Raw genomic sequence first — 27,540 nt, 5'->3', positions numbered from 1 at the left:
GTGGATAGTGTTCCTTTTATTATCGACCAGATAGAGGTAAGAGTTTTCAGTTTTGGCATAGTCATCACAAGCAAAAAATATAAGAAAACCAATGGACTGCATTAGTGGCTTATAGCCCATTTATGTCTAAACAAAGGAGATCTGATGAAACAAAATATTTTTTTTTATTTTGACTTATAAAACCACTTGCACCTGAAACACTTTCAAAACAGAATAATCCATTTGTGTATCTAAAAGAAAGTTCTACAAAATAGATGATGTGATTCCATGTGCCCCAATGAGAGTTTCATTCTACTTTCATTTAATTTCAATATATTCTATCGCCTTTAAAACACCAGGCTTCCCAAGGCAGATTACAACAACAGTTAAGATGAACCCATCAGGAAACAGGATATCCTCACTGAAATCTGGACATCTGTATTGTATAGAACAAGAACAGTGAAGAAAAATGAGCTCAACTGAACCTATAGAGTTTATAATTGCGGTTTCTACCGGCTACAATATTTTTGAAGCTGTTTTAGTGATTTTCAATTGTTATTTCTTTTCTCCTCCTGCTTTAAAGGCACTGCCTATCTAACTGAAACAGCTTTAGACTTGCTACAGATGGACCAACAATAAAAAATGACAAGGTGGAGGCAGCAGCTCATAAGTTTGCTTGATTTGTTTCGAGTGAATGGCAATGACGGCTGCAAGGGAAGTGGAAACAGATTAACCAAACCGGCTTCCTTGCTTACAGTGGACTAGATAGGCTCACTTCCACTCCTGTCTATTAAAGCCTCCTTGGGCAGCTCTTTCTCCCTTCTCCACTCCCCCGCCCGAGTCTTACATCTTTCGCATTTCGCCCGCAGCCTCTCTCAGTCCGCATGGTCATTTTCAGTGCCGTGAAGCGTTCTCCATCCGGCACCGGCAATTCAGATAGTCAGCCTTCTGCCAGTGTCGGGGCCTCTCCTCAGGCGCGTCCCAACTCTGCAGAAAACATGACATTGCATTACAGTAGGCAGGATGCGCCTGAGGAGAGGCCCCGATGCTGGCAAGAAGGCTGACTATCTGAATCACCGGTGCCGGACGGAAAATGCTTCAGGGCTGTAAAAACAGCCATGCAGATGGGAGAGGCAGAAGAGACAGGAGAAGCTCGTACGGGAGGTGAGAGGACGGAGGTAGAGAACGATATTGGCATGTGGCGGCAGCGGCGCATAGGCGCCATTTTTTCTGAAAGTCTGTTTGGGGGAACAACCGCTTCCCCCTGTGCCCCCCCTAGCTACGCCAGTGCTCGCAACACCATATCATCTGTGCAAGAACTGCTGAATCTAGTGTCTGAGGTAACCCTGAGCTACCCTAGGTTATTGATCATTGGAGACTTTAACCTATATATCAAAACTCCAGACACCACTACTGCTGCCTTCCTTGATATGATGGCAGCTCTAGGATTCATGCAGGTGATCAAATCTCCAACCCATGAAAAGGACAATATGCTAGACTTGGAGTTCTGCAAAAGGGTTGACATCTTGGAACACAAGGCTGGTGGTGTGGAGGGGCATAATCGAATGGGTACGGCCATCTCTAAGGGCGCCCATCTCTAAGGACGTGAAGGGGCGGGGAAACCCGTATTATCGAAACAAGATGGGCGTCCATAAAGATACATATAGATTTCGTCTATAAAGATACATCGTAATACTCTTCAGGACTACCTGACTTGTGTTTTGTTATATAGACCGCCTTCCAACTGGAATGATAGTCATGGATTTCATCTCTGATTCCTGCACCAAAAACTCTAATATACTACTTCTTGGTGATTTAAACCTCCATCTTGAAGTTCCAAATTCAAGTACTGCTTGCCAATGTTTGGACTTCCTCAAACTGTGGGATTTTATATGGCCCAGTATGTATCCCATGCATATAAAAGGTCACACCTTGGACCTCATATCTTACAAATTCCTCAATGACAAGAATTTCTTTCTGTCTGATATCAAGTGGTCTGAGGTGCCCTGGTCTGATCACTATAAATTAAATCTCACACTACATTGGCTGAAGTCGGGTTTATCTATTCCCAGAGAACCCGCTTCCTACTATTCAAGAGGAGAAGTTGACCCTAAATTATTTTGGCAATTGTTATACAACACTGATTGGTTAGTTCACCCAGATTCCATTGATTTCCTTTTGGCATGGGACAACAGATGTCATTCAGTACTTGACGTCTTATCACCTTTACAATTGAAAACATCCTATAAGCGTAATTCAACTCCATGGTTTACTCGGGATTTTAAAATATTAAAAACTCAAACTAGGAGATTTGAAAGAGCATGGTCCAAATCAAAGAATTAAACTACACTAAATGCATGGAAACTACAACAATGAAAATATAGACATGCTATTAAACAAGCTAAGAGACTTTTTTTACAAAAACAAATTACTCTATTTAGTAAAGACCCAAAGAAACTTTATCAACTCTTAAACTCTCTCCTTGACACCACTGCAATTGTCTCTCAACAAGCTGAACTTCCTTCTGCTGATCAGCTTGCAAAATATTTCAATGAAAAGATTATAACACTGCGCCAGTCACTGTGCCACTTTACCACTGACTTTGACTACTTTCTTACTGACCTTGATCTCCCTAATGGTCAATGCCCAGCAGATCGCTTTTGGGTCAACTTCACTCCCTTGACTTCAGAGACTGTAGCGCAAGCACTTCGCAGGTTTTCAAAAACATTTTGTAAACTTGATTATTGCCCTAATTACCTATTGACTTCTCCTCCTTCATGTTTTCTTACTGACCTCACGTCTCACCTAAATTTTATGCTTCAGGAAGATCGTTTTCCAGAAGACCATGGTAGTATTTGTAAATAATTAGATCTGCCTAAGGACCCGAAGAAAAAAACAAATATCATTGTTAACTATCGTCCAGTGGCTTCTATCCTGCTACTAATTAAAGTTATGGAAAGTATGGTCACTAATCAGCTTACATGTTACTTGAACAACTTCAATATTCTTCATGAATCACAATCAGGTTTCTGCTCCCAGCATAACACTGAAACAGTCTTGATTACTTTGCTGTCCAATTTTAAAACAAAAATCTCTGTTGGCAAAAATATCTTTCTGCTGCAATTTGATTTGTCCAGTGTGTTCAACATGGTTGACCATAACATCCTTCTCAGTATATTAGGTGCTAATGTGCTAAATTGGTTCAAGGGATTCCTATCATCTAGGACTTATCAAGTTAAAGTGAACTCTACTATTTCACCACCTTGGAAACCCGCCTGTGGAGTACTGCAAAGTTCTCCTTTATCTCTGATGCTCTTCAACATTATGATTCCCCTTGCTAACGCATTATCCAAACACGGCCTTAATCCTTTCATTTATGCTGATGATGTAACCATATCCATCCCTTTTAAGACTCACTGTCTGAAATTTCTGGCGCAACCAGGCCTATTTTCCATTATGGACGCCTGGGCTAATGCCTTTCTATTTAAACTCAACAAAGATAAACTCAATGTATTGTTTTTTCTTCTCAGCATAACAAGTCAATTCCCACAGCATTGATTACTCCTGATTTTACCCTCCCAATCGCAAACAGTTTGAAAATTCTTGGGGTCACGTTGGATAGCCATCTGTCGCTTGATAGTCATGTAAAGCAGATTACGAAAAAATGTTCTTATCTTTGTGGAAGCTTAAACGTATCAAACAACTCCTGCCAAGAGATATCTTTCAAACCCTAATACAGTCAATGATCCTCAGCCACTTTGATTACTGCAGTGGAATATATGCTGGCTGTACACACTATATTCTGAAGAAGCTCCAGATGGTCCAAAACACTGCGGCCAGACTAATCTTTGGAAAATCTTGCTTTGATAGTGCGCAGCCTCTCCATGAGAGTCTTCACTGGCTTCCCATTAATGACCATGTTGAATTCAAAATCTGTGCTTTAACACATAAGATCATTTACGGAGAAGCACCAGTCTACCTGTGTGATTTGATTGATTTACCTCCCAGAAATTAATTGGTGTCCTCTCGCACTTACCTTATTCTGCACTATCCTTCCTGCAGGAATCTAAAGTATAAGTCAATCTACGCTTCTTCCTTTTCGTTCATCAGCCCACAATCCTGGAATGCTTTGCCGAGACTACTGAAATAGACATCACATCAACAAACATTTAAGAAATTACTGAAAACTTATCTGTTTAGTAAGGCATATCCCAAAGACCACAATACTCTTTAATCCCCTATTTCCGTTTTGTTTGAATACCCGCATTTGACCTTATGTCTGTTCTCTCTTGTTGCTCCTGTATTCCCATCCGTATTCTTTTATTAAGCTGCTTATGTTATTGTCTTTGTTAATTTTTATATAACTATTTTATCCTGCTGTACTATGTAATTTTTTGTAACTTTGTTAGCCACATTGAGCCCGCACAAGCTGGGAAAATGTGGGTACAAGTGTACCAAATAAATGAATAAATAAATAATACGGTCGGGGACACCCAAATCTCAACATTTAGGTTGACCTTAGAGATGGTCATCCCCGGTTTTCGGCGATAATGGAAACCGAGGACGCCCATCTCAAAAACGACCAAATCCAAGTCATTTGGTCATGGGAGGAGTCAGCATTTGTAGTGCACTGGTCCCCCTGACTTGCCAGGAGACCAACTGGGCACCCTAGGGGGCACTGAAGTGTACTAACTGATGCACTATCTGAATGGAAAAAGGCATGCAGTGGTCACTAACCACCTCCCACCCAGAAATTTTTTTTTAAATTTTGTCTTTTTTTTTTAGAGGATGGGTGAAGGATGTCCTTCGCTATGCCTCTGTGAGGACAGTTGAGGATGTTCTTTGCTATTTATTTATTTATTTAGATTTTGCTCACACCTTTTTCAGTAGTAGATCAAGGTGATATGCCTCAGTCCGCAATGGCAGTTGAAGACGTCCTTTGCTATGGCAGTTGAAAATGTGGATGTTTGTGAGAAGGATGTCCATGCCTGGATGTTTCTATGAGAAGGATGTCCATGCCTGCTATGCCTCTGACACCCTCCTTTATTTATTTGGATTTTGGATTACAAGTAGCAACAGGGGGATTTGAACTGACCACCTCTGGATTGCAAGACCAGTGCTCTACCCACTAGGCCACTCCTCCACTCCACTCCCTTGAAATTTGGCCATCCCTGTGGGGGGGGGGGCAGTTGAGGATGTCCAAAATGTTTGAAAATAGGACGTCCATGCCCTCATTATGCCTCTGCTGACACACACATACCTCCCCCCCAGGGACCTGCATACTGCCCCCCCCCCAGGTATGGCCAAATTTCAAGGGAGTGAAGTGGACTGGAGGAGTGACCTAGTGGTTAGAGCACTGGTCTTGCAATCCAGAGGTGGCCAGTTCAAGTCCCACTGCTGCTACTTATTATTATTATTAGCATTTGTATAGCGCTACCAGACGCACGCAGCACTGAACACCTGACACAAAGAGACAGTCCCTGCTCAAAAGAGCTTACAATCTAAATAATACAGACAGACAAGACAGCTACGGGTGAGGGAATTAATGGGTGAGAAGGAAGGAAGGAACAAGGGGGGAGGGCAATTGAGTTGTGGCTAGGAGCTAAAAGCAGCAGTGAAAAGGTGGGTTTTCAGCATAGATTTGAAAACAGGCAGAGATGGAGCTAGACGTATAGGTCCAGAAGTCTATTCGAGGCATAAGGTGCCGCGAGAGAAAAGGAACGAAGCCTGGAGTTAGCAGTGGAGGAGAAGGGGGACGACAAGAGAGATTTGTCCAGTGAGCGGAGTTCACGGGGAGGAATGTAGGGAGAGACTGGAGGGTGTTGGAGGCATATCAGGCACGGATGTCCTTCTCACAGAAACATCCAGGCATGGACATCCTTCTCACAAACATCCACATTTTGGACGTCTTCAACTGCCGTCGCAGGGACAGAGGCATATCAAAGACATCCTCACCTGCCGTTGCAGGGACGGAGGCATAGAAATATCCAGTGTACTTGAATGTAACTCACCTTGAGCTACCACTGAAAAAGGTGTGAGCAAAATCTAAATAAATAAATAGCAAAGGACGTCCTCAACTGCCGTCGCAGGGACAGAGGCATAGCGAAGAAGGTTCTTCACCCATATTCTAAAAAAAAAAAGGCAAAAGTTTTTATAGTTGTTTTTTTCAGGGTGGGAGGTGGTTAGTGACCACTGGGGGAGTCAGGGGAGGTCATCCCCAATTCCCTCTGGTGGTCATCTGGTCATTTAGGGCACATTTTTGTGGCTTGGTCGTTAAAAAAAAAGGACCAAGAGAAGTCAGCCAAGTGCTCGTCAGGGATACCCTTCTTTTTTCCATTATTGCTTGAGGACGCCCCTCTGTTAGGCATGCCCCAGTCCCGCCTTCGCTACGCCTCCAACACACCCCCGGGTACTTTGGTCATCCCCGCAACGGGAAGAAGTTGGGGACGCCCAAAATTGGCTTTTGATTATGCCAGTTTGGGCGACCCTGAGAGAAGGACACCCATCTCCCGATTTGTGTTGGAAGATGGGCGTCCTTCCCTTTCGAAAATAAGCTAGGTAGAGATAACACCCCTATCATGGACTGATCATTTCCTAATCAAATTTTCTATTAAGGACTACATAAAACAGATGGGTCCAATCAAAATATGGAAGGAAATCTGAGACATGAGAAATCTGACTGCGGAAAACTTCCTACGGGTCTTGTCCTACCCCTAAGTGGATGAAAAGATGATGAGTGTCAGAACAGGTTGTTATCTGGAATGCATGCTTAGCAATGGCATTAGAAAAAACAGCCCCTCTAAAGAAGGTCCTATGCTCCACAAACAAACGTTCTCCGTGGTTCTCCCTAGAAACGGATCCTTAAGTATCAAGGACGTCAACTTAAAAAAATGGAAAAAATCTCACCTAGATGAAGACAACTAACTAGCAATGATTATAAAGATCTCCATCAGGACCTACAGACAGTCCTATCAAAGCTCCTACTAGCTAATGAACACTCCCTCTTCCCCACCTGTGGTTTCAGTACAGTATACAGAAAGCCAGTGAGGCTGAAACACTTTAAAGTATAATTGAGCAACAGAAGAGTGTGAATATTAATTAGAGCACAGAGTGTGAATACCATTGAAATTTAGCTGGCACAGTTGAGAAAAAGGAGCCCAAAGTTTCCATAAGTATGTATGGGGTTTATGTTTGGTGCAGGATAGACCGTTTATTTAGAAATCTGTCATCACGTGCATGCTAAGGTATTATTTAGGAGTATACCAAGCACTACTCACCCTTTTATGCCTAGTCTCCCCTCATGTTATGTCTAGGCCCCCCTAAAATGTCAAGTCTGGTTACGCCACTAGTGCATACAGTGGATTTTGTACATTAAAATTTTAGGTGCTTAAACAAAACAAGCTAAATGCACACTAATGAGTGTACATCCTTATAAAGAATCCATTTAAAAATGTTCTCCTCTCAGTGTTTCACTTTTACCAATGGGCAGGAGTGAGCAGGAGAGTGGATAAAGGAGAGTTTCACTGAGTAACTTTTAATGAAATCAGTGGCATGCCAATGAAAATTATTAACATGTATTGATAAAACTGTTGTACTAAATTGAGTAAAATACTTATAGTGTAAGGAATGTGTTATAACAGCTGTTAATCAAATCAACAGAAGACAGTGAACTGTTATGAATATTAACTGAATGAATTTCTCATTAAATCTAAAGCAGAGAATTATAAGGAAAATTTTTCTGAGTTGCACGGAAGTAAGGGGTGAAGTATTTCCAGGTTAGAGACAGAGAAGCCCATAATCAATGGGTGTGTAGTAGATAAATATAACAGGATAACCTTTGTTAACTTTATCCAAATATTTGATTACTGCAACTCTATTTACGCAGGACTTAAAGGGGATATCCTCAAGAAACCCACAAACTGCTCAAAACACTGCTACACGTCTCATATTCAGATTACCATACTTCACCAAAGCAATCCTCCTTCTGTATGATTTGCATTGGATGCCAATAAAATATAAAATATCATTCAAGCTATGTACCTTCATTCACAAAACTTTGTATGGTACGGCCCTAATATACATGAAGAACCTGATTGAATTACCCTCACGTAATACCTCTAAATCATCTAGAGAATATTTTATCCTACATTTCCTGAATTGTATGAAAGTAACCTACAAAACAATCAATTCTACTAACTTTTCATATCAAGGCACTAAAATTTGGAACTCCTTACCTACAACCATCAAATGCACCAATGATCTGGTCTAACATTACATGATATATTTTACTTTCTGTTAATATATTTTGAACATGTTCTTGCTTTTTTAATTGCTATGTAAGCCACATTGAACCTGAGTTCTACTCGGGCTAATGCGGAATTTATGTGTCATAAATCATATCCTTTGGACAATATATGGTAGAGGGAAGATCCAGGGGCTGTCCAAAGGAAGCCTGTCATTTTGCTGCTGCCGCCAGTGACCAACATAAACTTTACAGGACTGTGGAGCAGTGAGAGATGAGGGAGCAGTGTCAGACCCACAGAGAGAGGGAAAGAGAGATTGGATGGGGTAGGCAAGAGATGTTGAGCCTGTAGGGGGGAGGAAGGGGGCGCTGGAAGTAATACAATGGGGGGAAGGCCAAATCAAGTTGGTTCAGGGCACCACAATCCCTTGAGCCAGTTCTGTGCACAACTATAATACTTTCCTGAGAAGAAATTACAAAGCAGTAGTTATATTAGGCTATAGACCATACACCTGAGAATAACCAATTCTTATCAAGCTAAAGACAAGTGACTAACTATCCCTTGAACTGTAGAAGAAATTCTGTTCTCTCACCCTTAGAGGTCTGCAGCTTCAGCATGTGATGGGTGATGGATTGGTTCTTTTCAGGGTTCTAGCAGTACACAGTGAACCCCCCTAGACAACTCCTTGCCCTGCACAGGCAGCTGGATTCTCAGTCTGGTAGAAGCCATAAATGATCAGCTCCTGAATTTTTCCTTGTACTGAACTTAGCACAAAAAGATGCAGTTCATAGACATTACTGATAATTCAGTCCCACTCCTCAGAGAGATGCATATGCCATCAGATCTTCACTTCTGGTGCTCCAGTCCAAACTCTTTACCAAGCCCAGTGTCAGCTCTGCCCCAATGGTCCAAAGGTGACTTGCCTGGACTAATCAGGAACCATATACTTCTGTTCAGCAAGTAATACATAGTCACAAATAATGAGGGACCCTTGGGCTTCCAGATGTTCCACATTATCAGGAATGGTACAGAATACCTTGCTAACAAGGTAGCTAACAAGGATTACCTCATTCCAGTGTTTCTGTGAAACTCTCTCCTCCAGAAAACACCTCTACAGCTCATGGAGACAGATATTTGAACCTGATTCAAAGGAATGGAGGCAATCCATGGAGGTAGAAGAAGCCAGTGAGAACCTACCAGACTGTGGGAGCCAGGACAAGGATTGTCATAAGGAAATAAGCTCCTGATAAAAACTTTTTCATAATAAGGAAACAATTGCCCAGTTAAGTAAGTTTTCTCCCAAGCAGTATTTTCTTGTCTTCTGTTAGACAAAGTGAATGGGTTAGTGTACTGTTTACACACAACAAAGAAGGAACAATGAGGCTGTGAAAAGACTTGGAGATAGTTGAGACTGATTTCAGCCAGTACATTCCAGGTGAAAGACTTTTTGAGGAATATTATAAAGGATTCTCATTTTGGTTTTGGGGAAAGAAACCAGTGTGTTAGGCTTTATTCAGGGATACCTTTTCTAATTAAGATCCAGATTAGGGGCAACCTGCACCCTGCTGCCATTAAATTAAGACTGAACAAAGTACTGCAGAGCTAACTGGACTGCATAAGGAAAGGCTGTGTTAAGGAGAATTGGAGCTACTTGATTTTTGAAATCCTTAGAGTTACCAAGTGTTTGCTATGTATTGTTCTTTTTGGGAAAAGATAGCCTATCTTTTTCTTTTAGTTCAACATGTTTTTATTCAGTTTAATATGCAAACAATAAGGTAGAACAGAAACAAGAACAACTAAAACAAAAGTATATGCTTTTCAGAATCACATAGAATAGTGCTAAACTAACATCCCATTGGGACAAGCCATCCAGCAATCTCTTGACAATAAGCCTTCATAGGAACCCAAATCTTCTCGTATTTATGCACACAATTAGCTTTCTCTGCAGCCAATCATTAATATTTAGCTATTAGAAAAACTGTGTTCCACCACATATTAGCATCTAACTGTGCATAGTCTTTCCAGTACATTAATACTGTTTTAATTACAATTAACAGCAATATATCCAATAGTTTCTGCTTCACTTCAGATAATTCATTTTGTAAGCCATAGATTGAAAGATAAAAACATGATATGTCAAGGGCTCTAATAAGGCAAGTACTTGACTTATAGTGTGCCACACTTTCTCCCTATACACTTTCACATAAGCATAAGGAAACAACATGTGTTTCAGGGTACCTGTTTCCTTAGCACAGGACAAGCATTTTTTGTTTCTTTGAGGGTCTATTTTACTGAGTTTGCCAGGGGACCAAAATGCCCAGTGTAGCAAAAAGTAAGCTGACTGATTTAGTAGTCTTAGTGAGACCTGTCCATACTATATCCCAGGGGTGATCAACGTTGGTCCTCGAGGTCTGCAACCCAGTTAGGTTTTTAGGATTTCCCCAATTAATATGCATGAAATCTATTTGCATACAATGAAGACAGTGCATGAAAAATAAAATGTATTGCAACTACAAAAGGAACTCACTGCCTATGTATGATGCTGGGCAAAGCCCCCAAGTTATTTCTGAATGTTAAAAGCTTCCAGGAAAAAAAAAAAAGAGTGTGAGTTGAACTAACAATTCACATGGCAGGAAACCCCCAGGAAGTTATCTGGGGATGACATGACATGGCTGAGTTGCCCATTCCTCACTAAGGTTTAGTGGTTTGTTCCCCAACCAACCCCAACACCCCCTCATCCCCATAGGTCCCCGAGCCTACCATAATGGTCCCTGGTGATCTAGTGAGGCAAATGGGTAGAAGCGATACCCACTTGTTCCTGTCCAGCATGGTTGCCTGTTCAACATGGCTGCTGTGACCTTTACCAACAGCCTAGTAGCACTTGGGGAGTACTATGAGGCTGTCACTAGAAGCTACAGAAGCCATTTTGATCAGGCAGCTGCCCATTCCCCCTGCCCATTTGTCCTGAGAGATAAACAGGGACCATCAAGGTAGGCGCTGGGGGGGGGGGGGGCTTACAGGGGGCAGGGGAGCTCAATATAGAAATAGAGGGTTCTAAAGTTCTGGTGGGTGGAAGGGGGATGGGAAGGGAGGGGTATGCTATTCTAGGGAGTGGGAAGGCAGATCAAAAGAGTGGTATGCTGTTCATGGGTGGGGGTGGGAGTCAGGATCAGAAGGGAGGAGCTCAGGATTTGGGTAGAAACCCTTAAGCACATCCTTGCTGATATTCAGCTGGAATCCACATAAGTATATCTGCTGAATATCTACTGGGACCCGCATGAGCTCCGTTGGCCAGCACAACCTTAATTAGCCCTGGATATTTAATGCTGGGCGTGGAGGAGTGGCCTAGTGGTGGAGTTTGGTCCTGAGGAACTGAGTTCAAGTCCCACTTCAGGCACAGGCAGCTCCTTGTGACTCTGGGCAAGTCACTTAACCCTCCATTGCCCCATGTGAGCTGCATTGAGCCTGCCATGAGTGGGAAAGCATGGGGTACAAATGTAACAAAAAAAAAATGCTGGTGCACAGACATGGCCTAGCATTGAATATCTGGGGCTAATTCTACCTGCGGGAGTCAGCAGACATATCCAGACAGGTGGATATCTAGCTAACTGAAAATACACATTTATTTTTATAATATGCACCAAAGTATTTGTATAAAAAGTGGCACTCAGAAGGAGGAGAAATTATATCAGGGGTGTACAAGCATACCCTACATTTTCAAATGATACACATATACAGCTTACTGATAACACAAGCTACTTTACATCCCTGTCCAACTTCACTGAAATGTAGAAATGTAACATTTACAAAAACACGAATATATGAAAAAAAATCCTCCACTCACATTAATGCCATAGATTCTTCAATATTTTGAAAAGAGATGAACTAATGCTTCATTGGGCAGGCCAGTTTTCAAGTGCTCAGTTGTATTTGCACAAAATATACTGCCTACAGTTTTCTACAATATTTCAGATAAAGTAAAGCATCTCACAATGCATCATGACTTACTGCCCCCCCCCCTTTTTTTATAAAGCTGCACTAGCGGCTGCCACATGGCAATGCTGACACAGCCCATTCACTTGAATAGGCTGCGTCGGCATTACCGCTCTGGCAGTCACTAGCTTGGCTTTGTAAAAAGAGGGGGTAAATGTCTTCAGTGCAAAGCACCTCCAAGACTTTTTAAAAAAATATACACATTTATGGTTAACATGCATTTATAAATTTGGGGAAATTGCTGGGGAAAACTCTTCAAAGAGATAACTGCCTGACTCCACGCTAATGTTTAAAATAAAATCCCAACTACCATTCCACATTTTGACCAGAATAAACACTCTTGTTCCCAAAATGAAAGAGCTATCAAGTAAGTGATTTATAGGCTTCACATCACATCTTAAGAACATGAATTTCAGGACATTCCATGACCCCAATCACTGAACATCTTAACACTGAGAAGCAGAAAAATGATAGGAATCCCATTGTGCAATACTTGAGAAATTCTGTTGTGTGTGTTTCCCCCCTACCATTCTAAATTAACCTTGCAAATAATTTTATTGCAGCCTTTAGAATTTTTTTCCTCATTCAATCTAAAGAAAGTTGATTTCCTAATCAGCAAGGGTGAAAAGAAAAGTCAAGTGCAATCAATATGTTAAATGAAAGGTAATTAACATGAGAATTTAAACTCCATGAGTCTTATTTAACCTCTGTGAACATTCTTTAAAACCAACTAGCTCCCAAACAAAGACAACTTCTAATACAAAAAAAGTCACCTTGTCCTCAAAAGTTGACCTTCTGGTGCAATTATTATTATTATTTGAAAATGTGTTCATATAAAGCACTATTTTAGAGGACTAAAAGGGATAGAAACTAAAACATCCAGGCTGGGATATGGAAAATTCTCATAGTATTCACAAAGCTGCTAGCAAATACAGAGCCTCTTGTAAAATACATGGAAGGGCATACAGAATCCACAAATAACGTATCAGAGGAGTGACGTCATTCACAACAAAATTCAAATATAACTACACTAATTCCAGTGTGTTCAATTCTATTGCTTTCACCTTATCAATTAATTAAAAAGGAAGGAAAAAGCCTCAGAACTGGATGAGTGCTGTTTTATGAGGGGGGTAAGGAAGGTTCAAAGGAGGAGAGAGGTGCTGCATTGGAGGAAGCAATAAGAGAGACAGGTACTGCATGGGGGGGCAAGGAGGGAAAGAAGTGCTGCATCAGGAGGGGTAGGGAGGGACAGAGGTGCTGAACAAGGGGTGGGTCAATCAGGGACAAAGGTATTGCGCTGCATCAAGAGGGGTGCAAGGAACCAGAGAGGTGTTGGACAGGGAAATTAGGTAACGAAGAAAGAGATTCAGTGAGGTGAGGGGAATGAGGAAGAGAAGGGGCAACAGAGAGGAAAAGAGGTGCTGGACTTTTTTGGGGGGGGAGGGGTTGGAAGGACAAGAAAGGAGAGAGGTGCCAGGACCTGTGGGGAAAGAAGGAAGAGGGAGAAATGCTGACCTTGCAAAGAGGAGACAGAACAGGAGAGAGGGAAAAGAGAGGAACACTTGCTGGACTCTTGGAGGCAGAGGCAGGGGGAGGGAAGAGAGAGAGAGGGAGAGATGATAGCATGTGCATAGGGCATAGGGACACAGGGGCATAGGGACACAGAAGAGTTATATTGGACAGGTCAAGAATAGGAACACAGAGATGGGAGACACTCAATATGGCGGGAAGACAGGGGGTGATGGTGGGTCAGACAGATAGGGATGCAAAGAGAAGATGGGTGGTGGACATGAAGAGAAAGGAACTGCCAAGTGGACAAGGAGACTCTGGCAAAACAAATGAGAGGAGAATGAGGAAAGCAGAAACCAGAGACTGGGACCAACACAATAAGAAAAATAAAATGACCAGACAACAAAGGTAGAAATGAATTTTACTTTCTATTTATTGTTTAGAATATGTCAGTTTTTGGAATGTGCATCTGCCAGAACTGGTTTTAGACATGGCTGGGGGCCTGACGCCCACAAGAAAAACCTCACTCATTGGCCTTCAATAAACAGAATACCAGTGGTAAATCTCCAGCTTTGAGATGGGCAAATGAACTGCTTTACCTTTGCTGGCAGGGATGCCAAGCCCCGCCAGCCAAATGAAATGGACTGCCGGGTGCTCCCGCTGCTTGTCTCTGGCTCTGAGCAGCATGCCAGGACTTTTCGCACAAGTATACGTAAGAATTCTTGGCATGCTGCTCAGAGTCAGAAACAAGCAGCAGCATACAAATCTGAATGTTCACATAAAACCAAGAATGGCAGTAATTCATATTAAGATATAATCAATTATATATGGCTGTACTTTAATCACAGTTAACTCAGGGATTATTGCATTTAATCATTAATCGTGATAAAAAAAATAATCATGATTTAAAAAACTAATCACATTGCAGTGTCTCCTGTCTCCTCCAAATATCTCATCTGCTCTCTTCCACTCCCATCCCCTGTCCTCGGTGCAATCTGACATCTTTCCCCACATCTGTGATTCATCCTCACCCACTCTCTTGCGCCTGTGTACTTTAAAGGTGGTCTTGTGTTGGTCTTTGCCAGTGGCAGCACTGCATATATGCTGCCTGCTTCCTGGTCGGAAGCTTTCCCTCTGACCTGTCTCAGCCAGGCAGAAACATGGAAAGATGTCAGAGGAGGGAGACGGGCCAGAGGGAAAGCTTTGGTGTAGGCCACAGGTAGCATATGTGCAACACTGCCACACCCAGGACCAGCAGAAGACCACCTTTAAGATAGACCTGTGGAGGTATTGAGAGGGAGGACAGACGCTGAACCCTGGGTGGGGGAGGGAGAGAAATATGAGCTCCAGACCTGCAAGCAGAACTGGAGCGGTCACTGATGGAAGCTATGCCAGAGGCAGTGAGATCCAGAAGTCATGAGAGCTTGGTGCTGCTCACCACTAAGTTTGTGTCACTACTCATGGGGATGGAGGAGAGAGAGGGAGGGGCGTTGGACAATGGGAGGGTGGAAGGAGGTGGGGAGAGAGAGAGAAAATGGACCCCATGAAAGAAAAAGAGATAATGGACCCGGGGAAGAGGAGTGAAGGTTGAGAAAGGGAGAAATGTTGGATCTGGGGGGTGGAAAAGGAAGGAGATTGTCAGTCCTATAGGGAAGGGAACAGGGATGGGATTTGATATACTGCCTTTCTGTGGTTACAATCAAAGCGGTTAACATATTATGTACAGGTACTTATTTTGTACCTGGGGCAATAGAGGGTAAGTGAATTGCCCAGAGCTGCAAGGAGCTGCAGTGGGAAATAAATAATTGAATACGTTTAATTGTGCAATTAATTGCAATTAAAATGTTTAATCAAAATGCAGCCCTAGTAAATATTTACTAGGGCTGCATTTTGATTAAAATCATGGCAACACTCCATACTACAAATCCCAGGGCAAGCAGTTGCTTCCCATGTCTGCCTCAATAGCAGATTATGGACTTTTCCTACAGGAATTTGTCCAAACCTTTTTTAAACCATATATGCTAAGCGCTATTACCACATCTTCCAGCAAAGAATTCCAGAGATTAACTATTTTTTGAGTGAAAAAATATTTCCTCCTATTTGTTTTAAAAGTATTTCCATATAACTTCCTCAAGTGTCCCCTAGTCTTTGTAATTTTGGAACGGGTAAAAAAATCGATTACTTCTGCTCGTTCTACCCATTCAGGATTTTGTTGATCTCAATCATATTTCCCCTCATCGGTCTCTTTCCAAGCTGTACAGCCCTAACCTCTTTAGCCTTTCCTCATACGAGAGGCGTTCCATCCCCTTTTGGTCACTCTTCTTTGAGCCTTTTCTAATTCCGCTATATCTTTTTTGAGATACAGCGACCAGAACTGAATGCAATACTCAAGGTGTGGATGCACCATGGAGCGATACAAAGGCATTATAGTGTTTTTTGGTCTTGTTCTCCATCTCTTTCCTAATAATTCCTAGCATCCTGTTTGCTTTCTTGGCTGCCACCGCACACTGAGCAGATTTCAGTGTATTATCTACAATGACACCCAGATCTTTTCTTGAGTACTGACCCCCAAGGGTGGAACCCTAGCACTAGGATTCGGATTATTCTTTCCAACATGCATCACTTTGCATTTGTCCACATTACATTTCATCTACATTTGGATGCCCAGTCTTCCTTGATATTTCATAGTCCGCACATGTTTTAACAACCTTGAATAGTTTTGTATCATCTGCAAATTTGATCACCTCACTTGTCGTTCCGTTTCCACATCTACTATAATAAAACTCACCCTCACGTTCTGAGGACACTGACGTCAGTGAAGCCAGCTCTGACTTCCTTCAAAAAGGTTCGAAGGTTCGTGGTGGTGAAGCCACCAAAATCGCTCCGGGCCTTGCCCTCGAGGGCGGAGCAATGGCAGAACAACGAAGGGGTTGGCAGGGAGGGAGGCAGGGAGGCGGGGGGGGTGCGAAATCGCTCTGGGCCCCGCCCTCAAGGGCGGAGCAATGGCAGAACAATGAAGGGGTTGGCAGGGAGGGAGGCAGGGAGGCGGGGGGGGGTGGGAAATCGCTCCGGGCCCCGCCCTCACGTCAAACGTCATGACGTTGGGGGCAGAGCAATGCCAGAACAACGAAGGGGTTGCCCAGGGACGGAGGGGGGTGTTGGCGACGAAAACCTTGCTAGCGCCCGTTTCATTTGCTCTGAAATGGGCTTCTTTTACTAGTCATTTATAAATATGTTAACTAGTACCGGTCCCAGTACAGATCTCTGCAGCACTCTACTGCTCACCCTCCTCCACTGAGAGAAATGACCATTTAACCCTACCCTCTGTTTTCTGTCCAATAAAAAAATCTATTTTTATATTTCCTGTTTATTTTAATTCTATTTACATTATATTACAGATATTCTTGTATTCTGCAAATATCATTAGGTTCAATGTGGATAACAATTCAGGAAAATCAGGCAAAACACTGGGAATGTGTGATCTATTATAAGTCATTAGAAGCATCATATTTGTAAATATTTCTATAAAAAGACATTCTCTTATTTCTGTCATTCAATTTGGATTATTGAATGTATAATATATGAAATTGCATAAGTTAACAAAAACACTGGCTGCTGCTAGCTGATTATTGCCTGGTCAGCTTTTTTTTTTTTTTAATCAGGACCATAACCTTTCTATTGAAAACGATAATTAAATTCATTTATAAAAAAACGCAATTGTTTAGTTATGCTTCCAAAAAAATAGGTCTTACACTTGCAGGCTTAACTTACTCTTGAGAAGAACCTTTAATATAGAACTGTTGCCTGTTTTCTTAATAATTTTAGCCCATGATAGTCAGCATTTTTTAAACTAGACACTGCAGGTTTTTTTATTCTTGGTTATTCAGCAACGAACCATATCTAGGACAGACTTTTTGCTGTCCCAACTTTATCTAGATAGTTCCTCAGTTAGCAGACTGAATATTCCTGTTAGATGGGCAACTCCCAGGTCCAGCTTAGCTCAGCATCCTGACACTACTCATACAGGGGCCCTTTTACTGAAGGGTTGCCAAATGGCAATCTGGAACTACCGCAGGTCCACGTGGCAGTTTCTTCTTCAGCGTGTGGCATTTTTTCGGCGCTGCCGGAATTGTTAAAAATGATTACCACAGGGGGGTTACCCAGCACTAATTGGGCAGATTCACATGCTGGCCGGTTACTGCTGGGTTAGCGCAGGAAACCTTACCGTGACCTCAGTGGGTGGCAGTAAGTGCTCTCCCTGAAATGGCCATGCGGCAAGTGCGAACTTACCACATGGCCATTTATTTTTTTCATCTTTTATCCGCTGCGGTAAAAGAGGACTCTGCACATGGCAAAAACTCGCTAGCACAGGGCCCCTTTTAACACAGCTTAGTAAAAGAGGCCCATAATGCCAAGGCAGTCCATCCAATTCTGATATAGACCCCGTGAATGGGAATTGTCCAGGTAGGAGGTATGTGTGTGTATATGTGTGTGTGTGTGTGTGTACGCTAAAACGCTGGTTAATGTCACAAAATTAAATCATAAAAAAAGTAGTATAATGAGATAAACAATACTTTACTTTCCCAAGACAATATTTGCTAAAATGCTTCTTTTCCTTTTTATTACATCTCCTTGCTAATTTATGAAATTAAAGCTCTCAGCTTTCCTCATTTAAATGAACATTTCAACAATGACATTCAGTTCTGAGGTAGCAATATAGGAAGTCGGTAAAAAGATTGAATTGAGAACTTGACTCAAAATGAGCAAGAGTGGAATACTCATTTTAATTCTAACATGTCATGAAAACTAAAAGGACCATTAGCTTCCATATATTCATTCAATACAGCTGCACACTGTGCATGATAATGGCTTGAATATTTACATCAGGGGATGAATAATTTAAATTAGAAATAATAAAAATAATAAAATACTATACTGGGGGGAAGGGGGACTCAGGAAAAGTAACATGACCACAAGCTGGCATAGTACATAAAAAGAGCTCCAAATCTAATAGCTATATAGAGCTGCATCGATCAATAAGATTTAGTCTTCATCACTGGGAAAAAAAAACCCCAACTTTCATTCATTTCAAGTGTCCTAAAGAAATAGCACCCATAAAGTGTTGTTCAGATAAGAAGTATTCTCTAATGTGCTTCGAATAAATTCTAAGTCGCATAGGCCATGGGTGTGGAATGGGCAGGTTGTAGGCATTTCTAAAATCTATGCACATTGTTATAGAATACACTCAGTCCGCACCTAATTGACGTAACTGCTCTTGACTAGATTTAGTCATGCAGACCGACACTCAGTGTATTCTATATACTGCATTGAAATTTAGGCTCATTCTATAACGTACACCTAAATTAAGGTATACTTTATAGAATACGCTTAGGCGAATTTCATTTTGGCGCCAATTTTTTAAAATGTGATATAAAGAATCTAGTCTTCCATCCTTCACACCTCAGTGCACAACTCCTTGTGCATTTCTCTGACATCTGACCTCAGTTTGTCCAAAGAATGGCAGACAAGGCTCATCTCTTAGCACATCTTTTTGAGTAATTTACGAGTTCTTGTTCCACTCTGCTGCCAAGTGGGAGTCTATGTGTGTTGACATGGTGCAACGCCTCGAGAGTTCCCTACTGGCAATTGGCTGTGGTCCTTCCAAGGCAGGAAAGCTACCTGCCAGTGAGTCCCACGTTAATGTGAGCATCACTGGCTCGCTCTAAAACTCGGGGGAGGGGGCAATTAAGGGTACCTTTTTCTCTCCTTCGGCAGCAGGTGCAGTAGAGGCCCTTCCTGTGGATATGACCCTGACAAGAAAAGTCAAGACCACATATAAACACCATACCTCTACAACCCACCCCTTCAAATAGGTTGCATTGACAGGTACTGCAAGCAACTGACTCACCATTTTCTGGCACCTCTGAAGTGTCAAAACCATCTGCCAAGCCAACCACTGGCACTACAAACAGAGTGCGGTTTACCAGCTCTTTGTCCACTGTAAGGCATATGTCATACAGAGGGCCTCCGCCCGTTGCGATGTTTGTATTCTACGACTCTGCTATTCACCTTGATGCATAGGTCGTGCCACTGGTGTTCTCCCTGCACCACATTGCACTTTGCCACTCCCAGCGCGCTCATTTCTGTCACTGTCTTCGCACAGATTTTATCTTTTACTATGACACCGTGGGTTTAAGCATGAAAATTCCTCAAAGACCCACCTTAGGAGCAATTCATCTTCTGTGTCAGTGAAGTTCACAGACCGTGTTGAACCTGATTATTAATTTTTTTTAACCTACCCATAGGACATCCCCAAGGATTCCTGCTGGCAACTCCCCTCCATGCTTACTTCAGATAAAACAAAGAAAAAGGGTTAGACTACAACACTAAAACAAACAGAACAATACATGCATTTTTACACTCATGTTAATAATAATTCAATATGGTAGAAAAAAAAACCTGGATGCCAATGAAAATAAGCACCGAGCAAGCTAGCTACCAAGCAAGCTGTTTAAAAAAAAAACTATTTCACAGAAAGAGAAAGGGTTACAATAATGAACACTTCAGGAATCAGGAAAAGCACATAGTACTAAAACACACAAGCAGGTTTTTTTAGGCTACCGCACAAGCAGTTGTAAATACTTACCTCTATACGGTAGAAAAACCACAGGCTATTGGAGGAACAAATGCCAAAGTAAACAAGCAGGTAAGCAAAGGCAAAAGCCTAAAAGAAAGAAAAAATGTTAGAATACCAATAACACATGCTGAACAGCGCACCACTGAATAAACATGCATTTTACACTCACCTCAAACCATCCCCCCCCTCAAAAAAAAGACCAAGGCTGATCTAGCACGCACAAATGAGATGCAATCATGCACAATGCTGATGCAATGAAAAGCAAAGAGAAAGAAACCAGTACACAGAACTACAGGTCGTAAAAAAAACCCTAGGTATTTACAGCACTTTTTCTGCAGTTTTTCCGCCCTTTATGGTACGCATATGTGGTGCATACACATGATGCAAACCCAGGAGAACTGCATTGTTCTGGCTGGTATTAGTGCATGAAGGAAATACACATGTGTTCCAGCTACTTAGCATTTGGTTAGCGTGAGTACACTTTGCATATAATTTGAATACCATTAACTTGAGCATTGGTGCGCTGTTTCTCTGCGCTGTTCCAGTGGTATATGGTGGGCGCTGTTCCCTATAGCACGGGAGTTTTGAGCATTGGCCTTTGAGAGCAGAACACAGGTTTTCATAAAGGCTAATCGCAGAAGTCACAGAAATACAGGGACCTGGTCCATATACACAGCTTATTAAATATACAGAGCAAGTAATCTGTCACACACAGATTGCATAAGCTGCCCCATGTAATGGAAGCAGAACGAAACCCATTGGACATGATGCTACCCAAGTATGCTGTAGGCATGCCCTCTAAAGGGGTAATTCTCAAAAGGTTGCCTAAAGTTAGGCGTTGGGATGATGTGTGCTAAGCACGGATTCTAGAATGACAGTTACACATGCACATGCTTTATTTATTTCCAGACATTTGATATACTGCAAATTGAGCCTATACAAGCAACTAAGCAGTTTACAACAATAAAAAAATTCCTTCGTTCTGAAGCTGTGGTTGGGGGGAGAAGAAAGAAAGAAGGAAAGAAAGGAAGAAGGAGGAGACAATTAAGCAGAGGGAAAACCAGAGAAGAGAAAGGTCTTCACAAGTGCTTTGAATGACTGAGGGGGCATATCAATTCTGAGAAAGGAGGGCAGATCGTTCCATAACCTGGGACCTAAATAACTTATGGGTCCTTTACTAAGGTGCGCTGAAAAATGGCCTGCGGTAGTGTAGGCGTGTGTTTTTGGACGCGCACAGAATCATTTTTCAGTGCACGTGTAAAAAATGACTTTTTTTTGGCCGAAAATGGAGTGCAGCAAAATGAAAATTGGCACGCATCCATTTTGGGTCTGAGACCTTACCGCTAGCCATTGAATTAGTGGTAAGGTCTCACGTGTTAACTGGGTGGTAATCGTCCACACACGTACAATGCCGATTACCGCCCATGCACCGTAAAATAAAACCTATTTTCCGGTGCGTGTAGTGGACACACTTAAAAAATGAAATTACCGCATGAGCCACGCGGTAGCTGGGCAGTAGTTCAAAACTGACACGTGTTGGACACGCATAGGCTCTTATGCGGCTTAATATAAGGGCCCCTAAAGGAGATATCACGGGAAAGAGATAAGTGGAGAACAGCAGGTGAGGGAACATAAAGCAGATTACCTGACGAGGACCAGAGGGAACGTGATTGACTATAAGAAACAAGGAATTTATGCAAATAAGCGGGAGCAGTAGGGTTCCAACCCATAAAAGCAAGCATAAGAAGGTTATTTCTAATAAGATAGGAAACTGGAAGCCAGTGTTCTAGAAAGAGAAGAGAAGTACACAATCAAAACGATGTACACAGTAAATGAGTTTAACTGATGTTCACTGAATTAACTGAAGATGCTTTAAAGAATGGAGTGGAAGGCCTGCATACAATGCTACAATAAGTGAATGGATAGATTGAGGTGACAAGAAAGACCAAACTGAACATATATGAGAGACAGGAAAAAAAGAAGATTTAGTCACGTTGTCAATCTGCGCTTTGAAAGTAAGTTTTGGCATTAGAGAATACTGCTGAGCACATTGCTAGCTTTTGGTTGCCCCGATATTGATTTTGTACATACAAATGACACTTAACTGTTATATGATTAGGGGCTATATGCCCAGACATATAGGGTTAGATTCTATATATGGCACCAATAAAATTGGCGCCGAAAAACGAAGAACTGTACTATAAGCCACAATTAAAGTTAGGCACGGTTTATAGAATAGCGCTTTCACCTGGGAATCATGTCTAAATAGATGCAGCCATTTCCACCAACTACATTAGGTGCGTATCCCTGTTATTCTATAACAACTTGCATTAATTGTAGGAACACCGCCATTACACCCATGACCCTCCCATTTTCATGCCTCCTTTATCACATTGCATGCCTAAAATTTACATTCACATACCAATTAAATATGATCAGTACCAATAATTGCTTGTTAAAAAGCCAACTATTGGCACTAATTAGCTTATTCAATTAAATTACGCACACAAATTGTGCGTACAACCAAATTTGTACACAAGATTTTTGGCAACTTTTGTAGAATTAGGGGGATAATATGGTACCCCTTTAGGAAATGTCTGTCCTGTGTGGTAATTGCAGGCCAAATGCTGGCCACACCCCTTGCATTTATCATACAGGCTTTGCATTTACTGTGCATTTATTTTTCTTGTAACACAAGATAAATTGAAAAACTTACCACACTTTAGTAAAAGGGCCCATTGTTTTTTTGTTTCTTTTTGCACTGTTTACATGCTCGTTAATTTATAAAATTAACCCCATCGTAGAACATTCCATGGATTTTTAGGAATATTTATTTATTTAAAACCATATATTATCATTGCAGATTACAATCAAACATACAGAATTAAGGGTGGGTAATTTTTAAAAAGACATTTTACTAGGTTAAATTAATGCTTATTCAAGTAAATGGCTGCTGAAAATTGTTGGACTCAATGAATTAATAACAGGTGGGGATGGATATTCTGGACATTACATTTTCACTTACATAAGCATGCTTACTGTCAGTACTGAACAAGACTAAATTGAACATTTTTATCAGTTAAAAATACAAAACTCATAAATGCAACCTTTATCACTGCACACCAAATACTGCAGGAAGAGATGAAGGTCAGGATTTCTAAATCTGAAATTCAGTGAACGCTAGCAACACAGAAGCTCCTTGGAGTTGAAGGATATTGTCAACGAAAAAAAAAAACCACAGTGGTAAAAGAGTCAGAGAGTGACAATAAGAGAGATCTCAAGGGTTAGCCAGAAAACGTCAGCACTCAGATAAGGCCCTGAGTGAATGTCAGTGCATGAAACTTAAAAGGGAGCATGATGTGACCAGAATAGATAAAGGATGTACATGTTGAAATCGGGTCTGTGTCTATGCTTCCTTCCCTGTGCTGAATGTTAGACTGCTTCCCATTTCCAAGGCTGCCACTAAATAGATGGCACTTAAAAACAAAACAAGGAAGATAATTTATGGGGGGGGGGGGGCGATAATTTTATAATAGGATGCTAGGTTAAGTGGGCTGGAAGGCACTTATTTTACACATATGCAATAAAGACATTATAGGTTCCTTCTTAGTATGTAATGCTACCCCTCCACCAATTCGATCCAACCTATCACTGCAATATAATTTGTGCCCTAATATGACAGTGTCCCATTGGTTATCTTCCTTCCACCAGGTCTCAGAGATGCCTATTATATCTATCTTTTCATTTAGTGCAATATATTCTAACTCTCCCATCTTATTTCTTAGACTTCTGGCATTTGCATATAGACATTTCAAACAATCCATCCTATTTACCAAGCAGCGCTAGCAGCTGCCGTGTGGCAATGCTGATACAGCCCATTCAAAGTGAAAGGGTTGAGCCGGCATTAGCGCATGACAGCCGATAGCAAGGCTTAGTAAACAGGGGGGAATGTTTGTTATTCCTATTTACAACTTGCTCAGCAGTTGACAGTGATAATTTGCAATCTTTAAAATCTATCAACTCTATTTAAAAGACACGTGGTCTACTATGGTCTCTTTTGCAACCTCCCTATCGGGATGCCCTAGCTTCCCTGTTTTGATGATACCTTTTAAAGATACCTTGTTCTGAACCATGCGCTCCTTTTTAAATGCTGATGCCAGCAGCCTGGTTCCACCCTGTTGAAGGTGGAGCCCATCTTTCTGGAATAGGCACCACCTCCTCCAGAATGTTGTCCAGTTCCTAAATCTAAACCTCTCCTCCCCGCACTATCATCTCATCCATGCATTGAGACTCCAGACCCCTGCCTATCTCGTGTGTCCTGTGCACTTCTTTTAATCTATTTCTTCAGAGCTTTTCTACACAGGTGTTAACCTGCCCATTCTTTTTACATACTCTATTAAAAGAAAACAACCTAACAATTTTCATTACTTAGAATAATACTCAGGTTACAATAATGGATTTTTGTGTTACAGTATTGCTGCTTTACAGTTGATGGAATTACACCAGTTTCTTAATGCAAGTCTAAGTTCTATTCTCATTAATAAAAGCAACCACAATTTGTACAACTCAACATAATGACGTCTCCAGTAACAGTAAATCTGTCTGCTTGTTTTCACCATATAGCACCCTCCTATTATGATATAATTGTAGCTATTGCTGCTTTATTTTCTCACATTACCATCTTATTTCTCCAAATGCTACCAAGATGACTAAAATCTTGTGTTACTGGTCTTTCAGTGTCTCTCCCCACATTTGTGATCTCAGGTGTTCTTCCCTCTAGTACCGCTATAGTGATTGCATAGCTAAGTCCTCCGATTACTACCAGTGTGGCTGCACAGTATATCCCATGTTTTCACTCCCCAGCCTCATGTACCCAAGCATGAGGGGGGGGGGGGGAGAAGATCTGAGAGAAAAGGACATTTCTCTGGGTAAGTGAACATTTTTTGTACTCTGTGTTTTGGTGATGTAAAGGTTGGGGCTTACAAGAGGAAAAGTAGGTTTATTGATAAAAACTATTTGAATTTTTAAAAAACAAACTTTATTAACTAGTCTTCCTACCCTTTTCCACACAGTTTCAAAAACTTGAACCACAGCATATAGCATTAACAGATATCTTTTAGAAGGCACAGCAGGGGCCTAATTCAGTCTTCATTTACAAAAGAAGCAAGCTTTATTAATGAGTATCCATAGTGTACAAACCCTTTTTCCCACAGTTTAAACTGAAACTTTCTTCTAGAGGCAGAAAACTTAACTGTAACAAACAAGAAAATTAAAAGGATAGTAGCAGGGTATAAACTTTGTCTTAAAGTTACTTTCTGTTCTTACCTGGAAGTGAAGTAGCAGTGCTACTGACCTGAATTAGGTAGTAATTAAGGTGTTCAAGGTTCAAGTTACATTCATTCCAGTAGTCAATAATTGACTATTAGTTAATTACTATAACTAATAGTCAATTATTCTAATTAGTATAACATGAGGGTAGTTTTTATTAGAGTTTAATTATATTTAATTAGAAGCATGATAAACCCTATAATAAATAAATAAATCATCAATATATCATATAATCTTAAGGTTCTTTATATTAATTAATATCCCTAGTACCATAAGAAGTTTAAACAACACAATAAAACTATGATGCAGACAACAGTCTAGCAGCAAGAGAGGTGCTATCCAGTCTTTTGCGTTGAGTGCCACATGCATGATTATCTCCCAAGTTGCAAGAGGTCATAAGATTGTGCTTGATACAAAGAGATCTTAGCTCTGGATAAACCTCCTTTAAATTTCCCAAGATACAGAATAGTTTATATTTAACTCAACAACTCATTACTTAAAATCTAAGCAGTTACATATAGGAGAGATCGTAAGCATGCCAGGATCACAGATATAACGCTGTCAGTGCTATCCAGTTAAGACAGAAAAGAATACATTTGGGGTTCCTTTTACTAAGGTGCACTAATAGATTTAGCACACGCTAATAATTCGCATGCGCTAAATAATAACATGTCCATTATATTTCTATGGGTGTCATCATTTAGCACACGCTAAATCTGTTAGCGCACCTTAGTAAAAGGATCCCTCAGTTAACTTTAGTCAACCTATACTCAGTAATGTTGACTTAACTGGGTTTCTCATTACATATCTGTTTAAAATTAATTGCATAATCTTTAATGGACTAGGCATTGCTGAATATTGACCTCACAGAGTATAAATCTTGTCACAATGTATTAGGTAGCCAGAAACATTTTATGTCATGCTATCAATTGTTTTTCCTTCTGGAATGAATGTATAACAATTTCACACTCTGTGCAAAGAGGGAGGACTCTTATTAAGAAGTGTGCACTATGTGCAGAGTGCACATTTTTCCTAATTGCATGCTCATGTGCAAACCTTCATGCATGAGCTAACCATCATGCATGCACTGTTGGAAAACAGTGCACACTCCTTGCACATATGGGGGGGATTCAGAAAAGGTTGCTCCAAGTTACATGTCGGGATGATGACATACTAAGCGTGAACTCTATAAAGGAAGTTCTACATGGAACTGCATTCATAGAATACTAGCTTACCACACAATTTTGCACTTAATTTTGTGTACGAGCACTTACGCCAGCCAATGCTCACACCCAATTACTGTCAGGTGCAGAAATTCAAGTATTCTATAACCACACACCTAAATCCTTTTTATAATGATCTCTTTTTTGATACAACTACGTTATATATTGTTTTATCAAAACATTCATTCATTTGAAATGCATGCATTTGTTCACAAACAGCCCATCCATACTAGGTATACCTGTTGTAAGATGACTGGCAATTTTTTTCTCACCAGGGACTGTGCGTACTATCTCCACAGCATCTCTAATCCAAGCCAAGACAAGGAACAGAAGACCAGGCCATAGATTCAAATCTAGATCCTCAAATGGCAGTGTGTCAGAGTTGTGGATCAGAAACCAAGGTTTGCAGTCCTTAGTGCTAAGATGAGCTAAAAACAGAAGCATTTTCACACACTCTACATTTCATTTCTCCTCTGGAGTATAGTAAAATTGATACACAAAATAACCTAATAATCGTATTTGATGTATTTCCACTAATAGTACTGCTGATGTAGTTTTTCCACTAGTGCATATGTCACCACCTGAGTCAGCATGATAAATATGGCAAATGTGTGCCATTACTGATCTA

The sequence above is a fragment of the Microcaecilia unicolor genome, chromosome 8 (assembly GCF_901765095.1).
Source record: "Microcaecilia unicolor chromosome 8, aMicUni1.1, whole genome shotgun sequence".
Taxonomy (NCBI): Eukaryota; Metazoa; Chordata; class Amphibia; order Gymnophiona; family Siphonopidae; genus Microcaecilia; species Microcaecilia unicolor.
The sequence above is the reverse complement of the archived record's forward strand: the minus strand, read 5'-3'. Positions refer to the sequence as shown.